This window comes from Monodelphis domestica, chromosome 1 (assembly GCF_027887165.1).
Source record: "Monodelphis domestica isolate mMonDom1 chromosome 1, mMonDom1.pri, whole genome shotgun sequence".
Taxonomy (NCBI): domain Eukaryota; kingdom Metazoa; phylum Chordata; class Mammalia; order Didelphimorphia; family Didelphidae; genus Monodelphis; species Monodelphis domestica.
Genome location: NC_077227.1, coordinates 37,419,898 through 37,432,951, shown reverse-complemented (window position 1 = coordinate 37,432,951; position 13,054 = coordinate 37,419,898). Strand labels below are relative to the sequence as shown.

The following is a 13,054-nucleotide window of genomic DNA, read 5'->3' as shown; positions in this document are numbered from 1 at the left end:
AACTCTGGGCAAGCCATTTAACCTCAATTCTTCAGATAATTCTCTAAAACCATATGAGACAGTGCGGGTTCACTTATAAAGAGAGTTTCCTATAAGGATGAAATCAAAGGTCTAGTCCAAAAAAATTTTTTTTTCATTGATTGGCTGGAGAATCCATTTTTTCAAAGACATTAGACATTCAAAATACAGCAAAGAGGGTCTGACCAGAGATACAGGCACTTTGGGGCAAGGGAACAACAAGAGGAGAGGGGGAGATGGCTCTACAAGTACTGTCAGGGGGCTGGAGACCAATTAGGACATCCCAACAGGGATTATTTCTATACTTTGTGGGGTACTCGTGCTATTTAAGTTCAAAAGAGAAAAGGTCATCTAAAAGCAGAGAAAGGAGGTGTTTGGGGGGGGGGCATGAGCAGTTGCCTCGTTTTGATTGTGGGAGTGTTAAGATGTAAGGGAATGGACCACAATAGGCTGGCCACACATGAAGCGGTCAATGAAATCACTGTCCAAATCATTATGGATCTGTGTCCTTCCATGCTCCTAGAGCTACCTCTACAGAAGGGGGTGGAGGGACATGCCCCAGAGATGTGGTGAGAGGTAGCATCTTTCTGTATTTCTTATCTTTGTCCCCCTATGGATGGAGAGAGCCCTGGATTTGGGGTAGGAGGCCCTGGTGTCAAGTCCCATGCCTGTGAGAACTTGGAGGTGGTGTAAAATGGAGATTTGAACCCCAGACTTCAATCCCCAGAAGTCCTTGGTACTTCCCAGAATTCCCTATAATCTCACCTGAGTATCCACCTGGGTGAGAGATCACAATTTAGTATTTAACGGGCTCTCTGCCACCCAAGAGTACTTCCTTTTCTATGCTCACACGCAGCTCTCTCTCTTGGTCAACTCAGCAATTACAAAGTGTAGTAAGTAAAATGTGAATGGGCTAATTAGCCCTAGGCACATGGTTTATTATTTTGTATTCTTGATTTCTAATAATCTTTAATAAACCTCATAAAATATAAGACTTTTATTACTAGAGACTAATTTAATTTTTACAGTGGCCAGCCTGAGCTGACCTTCCATACTAGTGCCTTCCCTCTGTTGATTATCTCCAATTTACCCTTTAGATATAGTGTTTGTACATAAGTGCTTGCATGTTGTCTCCCACCATGAGACTTTCAGCTCCTTGAGTACAGGGACTGTCTTTTGCCTTTCTTTCTATTCCCAGCACTCAGCACAGAGATTTTTTTGTGCATAGTAGGCACTTGATAAATAATTGTTGACTGATTTCATTCCTCAGTCTTAAATCCATTATTGATAGAACTGAGAGCACTAGGCTAGATGATCCTTGACGTCTGGCTCTATTTAATCTGAGAACTGGTTTCCTCAAGGTTTTAGAGGAGGGTAGTGGTTTGGGAATGAGGAGACCTGAACTCCAGTCCTGACTCTGCTTCTGTGTGACCTTGGGCAAGTCCCTTTCTCAGTCTCTGTTTCCTCTCCTGTAAATTGGGTATGTTAAATTTTGTGATCTCTAAGATCCCTTCCAGCTCTAAGACTGTTCCCATGAGCCTCCATGATGGCAGAAACCATATCTTCTTTGCCTTTCTATCTTCCCCAGAATCTAGCTGAGTGCTTTGAACATAATAGGCATTTAATAAGTGTTTGTTAAATGAATGAATGGATGGGCAGATGAAGAGATGAAGCTTGAAAGTGGGTGAAAATGCTATGATTTAAGTGGAAATAATTCCCTTTTTTCTATCCCTGTCTCTGAAGTACTTGTCTTTATTCAGGGAATATAAATTATGTCCTCTTGGGATTCATTTTTTTCCAGATTAAAGCCTCCTCATCATGGGTCCATGTGATCAGATATTTGCTTTGTAATGGCAAGTTTTTTTGTGTTTTGTTTTTTTTTAAACCCTGACCTTCCCTCAGAATCAATACTGTGTATTGGCTCTAAGGCAGAAGAGTGGTAAGGGCTAGGCAATGGGGGTTAAATGACTTTCCCAGGGTCACAGAGCTGGGAAGTGTCTGAGGCTAGATTTGAACCTAGGACCTCCTGTCTCTAGGCCTGGCTCTCAATCCACTGAGCTATCCAGTTTCCCCTTGTAATGACAAGTTAACTGTTCCAACAACATCTGGCCCTCACCTTCATACCTCCATGCATGTTTGTTTAACCCTGTTTCACAAAGCGCTTTCTTACACATTTCCCTTGGATCCTCACAACCATCCATGGCCAGATAAAACGGATGTGGTGACCCCTCTTTTATAGTAGAAGAAACTGAGGCCCAGGGGGCAGTGGCTTGGCCCCAGCCCATGTGGGATTTGAATCCATATTTTTCTACAAGTCCCAGCACCGCTGCTCTTGCTTCTCCCCTCTCCTGGCCTCCCAATTTTATTCCCCTTGCCTAGCGCGGAGATAAGCTTTCCAGCCGCCTCTCCTTCCGGAGCACCCCTCTGTCTGTCGGGGACTTGGTTCCTCTGGGCCTGGCCTCCATCCGCCTGTAGAACGAGACCGTAGAAGCGGAGATCGCCAGTCTGGGACACAGAACACACGACGAGCCTGTCCTGAACTCGGCTCAGCCCCTGACCTAGCCCTGCGCCCTCAGCTTCCCCCAGCAGAGATTAAGGGATGGTGCAGACAGGGTCAATCCTCCGGGCAACCAGCGGGCCCCAGACCACCGCAGAACAATAGCCAGCCCAGAGCCGGCCCTTTCACCGCTGGCTTTGACAGCCGCGGAACGACATCAACAGAGAAACAGAGAAGGACTTTATTAAAGGCTCACTGTGGGCCGGGAACAGGCTGGGGAGACATACAAACAAGTGAGTCCTCACCCCCAAGAAGTTTGTATTCTAAAGGGGGAACCACACTTCGAGGGACCCTGGGGGGAGGGGGGGAGGGACCCTGCCTGGGGAGCAAGTGGCCCACTTGTCGGAGGGCCTGGGGGGAGAGTGAGGGGTGGAGCGCAGATGGCGGAAGACTAGGAGAAGCAGCTGTGCCTAGAGGCTCAGTTCTCAGCAAGATAAGGCCAAAAGCTCCCTTATCAGAGGGGCGAGGGGAGGCTGGGGGAGAGCCAGGGCCCCCGGCCAAGTTTCAGGTACGGTAGGGAGTTGGTTGGAGTGTGGGGCCAGTTGGAGGGCGGAAACTGGTTCCCAGCAAGATAAGGCAGGAGGCTCAGCTATCAGAGCTCAGAGGAGAAGCCCGGGTGGAGTCCCAAGTTTCTAACTGGGACTAAACTTGGGAGAGATGTTCTGTAGCTTTGACGCCTTGCAAGAGTGGCCAGGGCTGGGCACAGTGAGGTGCCAGGCCTGGAGAGGGGAGGTCCTCGGTTTAAATTTGGTCTCAGACACTTCGCAGCTGTGTGACCCTGGGCAGGTCACTTCTCCCTCATTGCCTAGCCCTTAGTGCTCTTCTGCATTGGGACCAATACACAGTATTGATTTAGAGACAGAAGAGGAGGGTTTAAAAAAAAAAAGAGTGGGCAGGGGCCAGGGACAGTGAGGTGCCTGGCCTGGAGAGGGGAAGTCCTGGGTTTAAATCTAACCTCAGATGTTTCCTAGCTGGGTGCCTCACCCTTGCCACTCTTCTGTCTTAGAACCAATACACAGTACTGTTCTAAGAGGGAAGGGAAGGGTCAAAAAAAAAAAAAAAGGGCAGGGCCATCAGCCAAACACATGCCATTTGGCACAGTATGTCAAACCTGTGACAGGGATAATCGCACCATACTGTACCACTACTGTTGCCTCAGTCAAGAGAATGGGTAGAATATTGGAATCTCCCAACAGACCCCTTATCTGTGCCTTTAAGCCACTTGCCTGGGATATCCTCCAGGAGTTTCATAGTCAAAGGCAGACTGGTCAAGATGGTGTGTGAAGTCCCTTCTGACCCTGAGGATCCTAACAGAATCCAAAGTGTAAGTTGGTTCCAGCCTCTCTTCCTTTTATGTATGTGCATTTAAAGCTTGTTCTTTAGTCATTCAAGTCGGTTATAGTAAGTGCTCCATTTGGGGTTTTCTTGGGGTTGGCCATTTCTTTCCCCAACTCCTTTTTTCTGGTCATCAGAGTCCCAAAGCTAGTAAGAATCAGTGATGAGATTTGAACTCAGGACAACGAGTCTTCCTGAGGCTGAGTCCTGCCCTCTCTACCCCACCTTTAAGGCAGATGGATGTTCTTGGGAGTGTCCTCTCCAGAACCCTGCCCCCTAAGGGCAACATGCTGAAGAGGGGAGCAGCTTGGTGATGTGGAGGAGAGTAGTAGTTGTAGTAGTAGTCTCTCAGTAACTGAGGATGACTATTGTGTTTGCATGTTTTTGTGCACAAAGACACTTGTGCATGAAGATTTAAGTGGAAAAGTCGATGCACAGAGACAGTCCCACTCTCTCGGCGTTGGAAGCCTGGGTCCAGTGGCACGAAAAGTCCTTACACCTGGAGACTTCCTCAGCTGCATTGGATGGCCCTGTTGTCCTTTGTGCTCCAACACGCCCTACACACTCCACAGTGCTTTGCTGCGTCGCCCTCTCAGCCGTTGAACCTTCTTGTTGGTTTCTTCCTCCTGTTCCGCCGAAGCAGTCTTCACATGCTGGGTGAGCAAAGCCCTGGTTCACCAGGCAGGGGTCGACTAGGCCGACCCGATGGCTACCCTCACAAGGTTTAGCCATTGCCTGGGGTGTGGCTGCTGCCGCATGCTAGCAGCTACTGGGAGCCACAAGTGAGAGCTGGGTGTCAGGTGGGGGTCAGAGGCTGGAGAGCTGCCTTAGGAGGGCACGACAAGCCCTCCATACCAAAGATATTATTACCCCTCCCTGAGCACCCCATACACCCCTGTGGAGGAGAGAATTTAAATTAAAAATATATCTATTACAGTGAGTGGAGAGGCCACCTTGGAGAGGCTGTCTCTCCTGCAGGGCCGGTGGACTAGACCCCAGGTCCCAGCGGCCACTTCCTTCCAGCCAAGCAGATAAATCTCTGAAGGAGAAGGCATGCCAGTCTTTAAGCAAACCCCCCTTAGGCAGATTAGTATCTAGTAGCCCTTCCACTCTGTGCCACGGACACCTTCCTCATGCCCAGGGCCAGCCCCCCCAGGATGGAATATTTCCTGTGGAATCACTGAATCTCAACGTTGGAAAGGACGTCCCTCTAATGACATAACAACGACAATATGTGTCTTTTTTTAACCCTTATTTTCCATCTTAAAAACAACTCCAAGACAGAAAGATGAGGACTGGGCGATGGAAGTCAGGTAAATGGCCCAACCAAGGTCACCCAGCGGGGAAGTATCTGAGGCCAGGTCTGAGCCCAGGACCTCCTGGGGGCCCCTTTGGTTGGCAAAGCACTCCATGGATAGTCTTTCATGGCATCTTCACAACAGTCCTGCCAAGAGGGTACCATTAGTATCTCCACTCTATGTACGAGGAAACAGAGGTAAGATTCAAACTTGGATCTTTCCTACCCCAAATCTTGTGCTGTTGTTCCCTCCAGCAACCTACATTCTATCACCCAGTGTCTGCCCAAAAACTTTGCATCTAGCTCCAGCTGTGCTTTGAGAAGGGCATTGGTGAAGCAGGGAGAATTGGGAGGAGGAAAAGCAGCCTAGTGAAGGGGTTTGAGAGGATGCCCAGGAAGAGGAATCGAGGGAATTGGAGATGGGCTCTAAGCGTTTGATGCTGGAGGCAGGATGGGGCTGGTGTGAGCATTTCCACCACAGAAACCAGCAGACACCATACACTGGGGCTTGCTTTGTTTTTTGGTTAATTGTCTAGACTTGAGAAAGTGACACAGGAAATCTGGATAGTCCAGATGTGTCCTTTTGGCCAGCTGGTTGTCAAGCATTTCCGAGCCATTTTAGAAGAAGGATTAGATTCTTAGAAGACAGAAGGAGGTAGAACGCTGCCCAGGGAGCCAGCTGGGCAACGTGGCAGAAAGGGGAACAGCTCTGTGGATGCTGGGTAACATCCTGTTTTTAAACCTTCTTTTCTTTTCCCTCAGCAAACATACATTCTCCGGCTTTCCATCACAAGAGGCAACTAGTGGCATGGCAGGTAGGCAGCTGAACCTGGAGCCATGAAGACATGCATTCTTTTTTTTTTATTAAAATATATTTTTTAATATATTTTATTTGATCATTTCCAAGCATTATTCATTAAAGACATAGATCATTTTCTTTTCCTCCCCCCACCCCCCATAACCGACGCGTAAATCCACTGGGCATTACATGGAAGACATGCATTCTAATGTAGCTTCAGAGGCTTTCTAGCTGTGAGATCCTGGGCCAGTCATTGGACCTCAGTTTTTTCAACTGTAAAATGGGGATACTAATAGCACTTCTATCTAGGGCTGTAGTGAGGACTGGATGAGAGAATATTTGTGAAAGGTGCTTAGCAGAGTCAGAAGATCACTCTATTCATATGGAAAATGACCAACTGGCACAGCAGGTAGATCAGGAATTATCCCTGAAAGTTACCAACTGGCACAGGGGGAAATCAGTGGAGCAGTTAATATTCTGTAAGAACCTACCATGTGCCCAGCACTGTGCTAAGCACCAGGAATATAAGGAAAGACAAAAGACAGTCCCTGCTCTCCAGGAGTTCATGGTCTAATGGAGGAGATGACATCCAAACAACCTTGTACAAACAAGCTAGATGTAGAAAAAACTGGAGATAATCAACCGAGGGAAGGCACTAGAATTAAGTGGGAAGATGGTGGCCAGAGGCTTGAAGTCCTAGGATCTGGGTTCTAATTCCAGCTCTGCTATTTTTCACTCTGTGAACTTAAGGTGTGTCTATCTGGGACTCAGTTTACTCACCTGTAAAATGAAGTTGTTCCCAATCTGTCCATATTTTTTTTTTCCACATGAGAGACTTCGACAAAGGCTTTGCAAAGATTTCTGGTTCTACCAGTTCTGTTGTAGAGCGGCAAATTGAGGCTCGAGGGAAAGGACTCCTCATCATGGAAGCTCCCCAAAAAACTAGAACTGGCTAGCTGGGCAAGTAGAGGTTTTTCTTTGACTGGAGGCCTTCCAACAAAGTCATCATTTAACTTTGTCTTCTCCCCTCTTTTGAGGTGATTTGACACTAAGAATTAGGGAAACAAGGTTCTTGTCTCAGCTTTGCTGACCTTGGAAGTTGCTACTTATCGGATATCTGAGCCTCAGTTTCTTCATCTGTTTAAAAAACAGGGATAGTCCCTGACCTACCTGCTTCAGGTGAGTTCTCTGAAAACCTCTTTACAAATAAACAGTGGTAGTTCAGTCATTTCAGTTGTGTCCAACTCTTCATGTCCCCATAAATGGGTTTTCTTGACCTTTCTGGAGTGGTTTACCATTTTCTTCTTCAGTTCATTTTACAGATGAGGAAACTGAGGCAAACAGGAATAAGTGACTTGCCCAGGATCATACAGCTAGTAAGTTCTGATGCTGGATTCGAACTCAGGAAGATAAGTCTTCTTAATTCCAGGCCTAGCACTCTATCCAATGTGCCATCTTGCTACAAGTTGTGGTGTTTTGTCTTTTTTTTTTTCATTAAATTGAAAAGTGTTTGTGTTGTAGATACTGGACTTTGGGCCAGGCCAGAGGGAGAACTCAGAGGTCTTAGTTCATTTCAGTAAGAATATTATTACCTATGGGAAGAAGTTGTCATTGCTAAGGATGGCCTTTGCTTGGCTGAGTCTTGGTGGGTCCAGATCCATATTCTTCACCAAGGCATGCACGGAGTGTTAGACTTTGAGTCAGGAAGATCTGAGTTCCAATCCTACCTCTTCCACTTAGTAACCAAGTGATCTTAGAGATCTCTGAGCTTCATTTCTCTCATCTGTAAAATGGGAATCATGATACCTGTAGTACTTCCCTTGTGGGATCACTGTAATGCTATAGGGAGTTAATGTATGAAAAAAATTTTTTGAAAGCTTTAAAGAAAGATTTCATAATGCAGTTCTCAGCTTTGCTGAATATCAATTGTTGCTGATTTATTGTGATTATATTCTCTCATTGGGTAAAAGGCCCAATTTTGCCAAAGGGCAAAAACCTCTACCTTCTGCCTTCGAATCCATACTGTGTATTGGTTCCAAGGCAGAAGAGTGGTAAGGGCTAGGCAAGGGGGATTAAGTGACTTGCCCAGGGTCACACAGCTAGGAACTGTCTGAGGCCAGATTTGAACCTGGAATCTCTTGTCTCTAGGCCTGACTCTCCATCCTCTGACCCACCCAGCTGCCCCTACATACCTCTTTAAAGATAGAGCTAAAGGACCCTCAAGACTCAAAGCCTACACATAGACTGCTTGATGGGTAGAAGGTGCTCCAGTGTTTAGGAATGATTCTTGGCCTTCTAAGACCTGAGAGCAAAAGCTAGAAGGGCCTTCATAGACCACGCAGTGCAAATAATCATTTTACAGATGAGGAAACTGAGACTCGGGAAGATTCAAGGATAATATTTGGAATGCCATGCATTTTGTATATGGTCATTTCTTTTTTTTTAATTAAAATATTTCAAAGTATTTTTCCATGGTACATGATTCATGTTCTCTCCCTCCCCTCTTTCCTACCCTCTGATAAGCAATTCCACTGGATTATACTCAAATCCTATTTCCATATTATTCATTTTTACAATAGAGCAATCTTTTAAAACCAAAACCCCAAATTCTATACCTATAAAACCAAGTGATAAATCATATAATTTTCTTGTGTTTCCGCTCCCACAGTTCTTTCTCTGGATGTGGATAGCGTTCTTTCTCATAAGTCCCTCAGAATTGTCCTGGATCATTGCATTGCTATTAGAAGCAAAGTTGATTACATTTGGTCATCCCACAATGTATCAGTTGGTCTCTGTGTACATTGTTCTCCTGGTTGTGCTCCTTTCACTCTACATCTGTTCATGGAGGTCTTCCCAGTTTTCATAGAAATCAAACAGTTCCTCATTCCTTATAGCACAATCGTATTCCATCACCATCATATTATGGTCATTTCTTTCTTGATGGAAGACAGAGATTTAGGAGGTTTGGGATAGAGAGAGCTTGTGCTGAGAATATAAGTATTCTCAGTGGTGTAAACTCGAGACGTTGTCGTGGTCTTCCCCTGATTGCCCTGGAGCTGCCTTCCTATGCCTGGCTTAGAGGAGAAAGGCTTCCTCACTGCCTAACAGAACTATAGTAGCACTGGGAGTCAGCTCACCCTGGTCACAATACCCAAGCTAACTCAGGCTCTTCTAAGCTTGGCACCAATGGAAGATGTGTTCCCCAGAGGGGGAAGGGAGGCAGATTTGTAGAGGGTTGTGATACCAAGAAGGGAAAGCTTCAGACCTAAGAATGAACAGTTTAACATGAACATAAAAGTAGTCCTAGAGTATTCGGAAAAATGGGATCGAGATCAGTCAGTCGGTCAATAAGCAGTTCTTAAGCACTCACCAGTGGTCAGACGTTGGCTGGAATACAAAGAGAGATGAAGACATACTTCCCCTGCCCTTGAGGAGCTCCTATTCTAACAGGGAGAGACAACATGCCAACAACTATGCACATACGAGATATATACAGAGGATACAGAAGGTAACCTCGGAAGGAAAGGCAAAAACAATAGAATGAATCTTCAGAGTCATCTGGTTTGACTCCCTTATTGGAGAGCCAAGGAAACTAAGCATCCACATAGAAATGACTTGGTTCAGGTCTCAAGAGTAGTACGTTACAGAAGTGGGATTCGAATGCAGAGAGGTGGTATGTCCTACTGGATAGGACACTGGCCTGGAAGGCAAGAAAAATTGCATTCAGATCTTTTGGACACCAATAATAATTATTAACTAATAATAATAATAATAGCTAGCATTTATATAACATTTTAAGGTTTGCAATGCATTTTATCATTATCATATTTATCATAAAACATTATCATATTTTGTCTTTACAACCATTCTGGGAGGTAGATGCTGTTATTATCCCCATTTTATAGTCAAGTAAACTGAGGCAAACAAGGTTAAGTGATTTGCTCAAGATCACTTAGCTAGTGTCTGAGGCACAATCTGAACTCAGGTCTTCCCGACTCCAAGCTCAGATGTCTATCTACTGTGCTCACCTAACCAATACATATGTGATCCTGGACAATTCACATAATTTCACTGTGCCTCAGTTTCCTCATATGTAAAATAAAGGAGTTGGTTTCAATGACTTCTAAGGTTTCCCCTAGCTAGAAATATGTAATCCTATGTTTGATATCTGCTATCTCCTACCTTCCCCACCAATGGCAATCAGCAATTTTCTATGTGAGTTGATATATTGAGCTTCTGTTGTCAGGAATGATGTATCTCCAGCTACGAGAAGGAAAAAGAACATTTGAAAACAGGAGGAAAAGCTAGCCCCAGTATGTCAATCGATAGCTTCATTACTTTCCGGTCAGTATATACCTATAACTAAGGGATGCAATCTATTATCTTCTCCTTTATCCTTCATCTTTAGGACAACTAAGGAAAGAGTGTGTTCAGCAGTCAGTGTACGGTGGACCAGGATCACATCAGCCTGAAGCAGTGATGCTATCACTTCCTCCTCCCTCTAAGAAGCTACCAGCCTTGGTCATTTGGTCAAAGGGTAGGCCCATGTCTGAGTATGTTTCATTTCTGTCTCCCTGGTCAGGTTGGCATCATTTAGGGGCAGTTTTCAGAAGCCAACTGATGCTAGTGGGAAAATGTAAATAAAAGCCATGGGAAATAATGAAATCTTTCCCTCTTGACAGCTCTGTTGTATTGAGAGCAAATGAAATATTTCCAAGGTCACGTTCCTCTTTGTGTGGCCAGCCTGCCTGCTCTAAAAGCTTGCTTTTCAAGGAAACATTCAGATCAACTCCCATTGGAAGCAGTTGATTTTTTGTATCCTGTGTATCAAGAGAAGATGACCTTGTGTCTTCGTGAGCCTGGGAAGAAGAGTAAAGAGTACTTCATTAAATGTAACAAAAACTGGAGAAAGGAAAAGAAATTAGCATGGAAATGACACAAAGGATTAATTGTCCATAATTATGATTGGCTAAGATTTATCAAGGAGAAACAAGGTATAAAACAGCATTAGATTGTGAATTAGAAAACGGATGTTCAAATTCTAGTTATCCTACAAGAAAAAGACAGGTAGAGAAAGAAAGAAAGGAAGAAAGAAAGAAAGGAAGAAAGAAAGAAAGAAAGGAAGAAAGAAAGGAAGGAAGAAAGAAAGAAAGAAAGAAAGAAAGAAAGAAAGAAAGAAAGAAAGAAAGAAAGAAAGAAAGAAAGAAAGGAAGGAAGGAAGGAAGGAAGGAAGGAAGGAAGGAAGGAAGGAAGGAAGGAAGGAAGGAAGGAAGAAAGAAAGGAAGGAAGAAAGGAAGGAAGGAAGGAAGGAAGGAAGGAAGGAAGGAAGGAAGGAAAATGAAAGAAAGAGAAAGGAAAAGAAAAAAAGAAAGAAAGAAAGGAAGAAAGAAAGGAAGGAAGGAAGGAAGGAAGGAAGGAAGGAAGGAAGGAAGAAAAATGAAAGAAAGAGAAAGGAAAAGAAAGAAAGAAAGAAAGAAAGGAAGAAAGGAAGAAAGGAAGAAAGGAAGAAAGGAAGAGAAAGAAAAAAGAGAAAGAAAAATAAAGAAAGAATGGGATAAAGAAAAGAAAGAGAAAGAAGGAAAGAAAGAGAAAGAGAAAAAAGAAAGAAAAAGGAAGGAAGCAAGAGAAGGGAAAAAGGAAAGGAAGAAGGGAGGAAGGAAGGACTCTAGACGAGTGCTGATCAAGGAAGAGGTGCTTAGGTCTCAGAAATCCTAGGAATGTTGAGTGGAGCCATAGAGCATCAACTCCCTGGGTGATCTTGAACAAATCATTTTACCTCTCTAGATCTGAGCTTCCTCATTTGTAAAATGAAGGATCTGGATGAAATAGCCTCTGAGGTCCTTGTCAACTCTAAAGTATGATTCTATGCTCTCAATGCCAGTGTCTTACTTCCAGTCTCCTCAAGAAATCACAAAATCTCAGAGTTTCAGGGAACTTCATCATACTGAGTCCAAGCCGGGGGCAATAATAGTCCCTCCTATGAAATTCTAGACAGGTAGCCTTCCAGCCTTTGCTGTGAGCTGACCAGGGAGAGGGCAGTTTCTCTCCTAAAGTGTCCACTTCCCCTCAGGATAGCTCTGTTTGTTAGAACATTCTTCTTTCACCAGATCTAGATTTGTTCTCCCATTTTCCTTCATTACTTTAAGCGCTTCCCCTGGGGATAAGCAGAACAAATCTTCAAATGAAGACAGCCACCTTTCCCTCATCTCCTCTTTTCCAAAGCAAACAACCTCAATTATTTAATCTAATTCCATCCGCCATCTTGCCCCTTCATCCTTCAACCACAGACACAGAAGTATCCCATGGAGGCCCACAGCCCTGACATGGGGATATGTCCTCTGGCCCACTTGGCCTCAGCCATGTTTCTCCTTAAGCTCAGGCCCTCCACCCTGCTCCTGCTTGTTGTACTGGACCTTCATCCTGTCTGCTGCACCAGTTCATCTGGGCCAGGGAAGTCAGGGCTTCTACTACCCCCCCCCCCCCTTTAACTCATACTTACTTATCATGCTTTGATGTCCAAGAGTTACGTTTAGAAAGCACCAGTCTGCGGAGGGATTTGGAGGAACTGGGCTTCTAATTGCCTTGAATCCACATAAAAACTCACAGGGGTGGCACTTCACATGAAAGTTCAGGGTACGCTTGAGGTTTTCACACTGAGAGGCAAGCAGGAGGAATTGATAGGATGATATGGGAGTTGTTTCATATTCTGTAGCAGCATCTAGTGGCGGTGAAGCAAGTTGGACATGCTTTCATGAAAACGGGATATTCGATCGCATTGACTAAGGACGACTGGTCTCTGGAAATCTAAGCATCATTTTAATAGCTTGGTTTGTGGACTCTTGAAAGCAGCCATCTGAAAGTAGCTGGTGTTGAGATTTAATCCCCAACGCCCCCAACTCTAGGTTGCTTTATTTCCCCTATTGTCATATGTAAACTGGGAATACCACCATTGACCTTATGGGAGAAGGAATCACAAAAATGCTAATAAATCCTATTGCATAATGCTAGCATCAGAATATGGATGTAGTAGTAAGGGCATTTGAGCAGT

General features: G+C 44.7%; 1 long non-coding RNA gene across 1 annotated transcript; it reads right to left on the bottom strand.

Moving 5' to 3' along the window:
- Positions 1-6,030: 6,030 nt before the first annotated feature.
- LOC103100826 (uncharacterized) lies at positions 6,031-12,638 on the bottom strand. The gene is made up of 3 exons (XR_459880.3): positions 12,506-12,638; positions 10,189-10,269; positions 6,031-9,706 (listed from the first exon to the last, which is right to left on the bottom strand). It is a non-coding gene; the product is annotated as an uncharacterized LOC103100826 (long non-coding RNA).
- Positions 12,639-13,054: the final 416 nt, after the last annotated feature.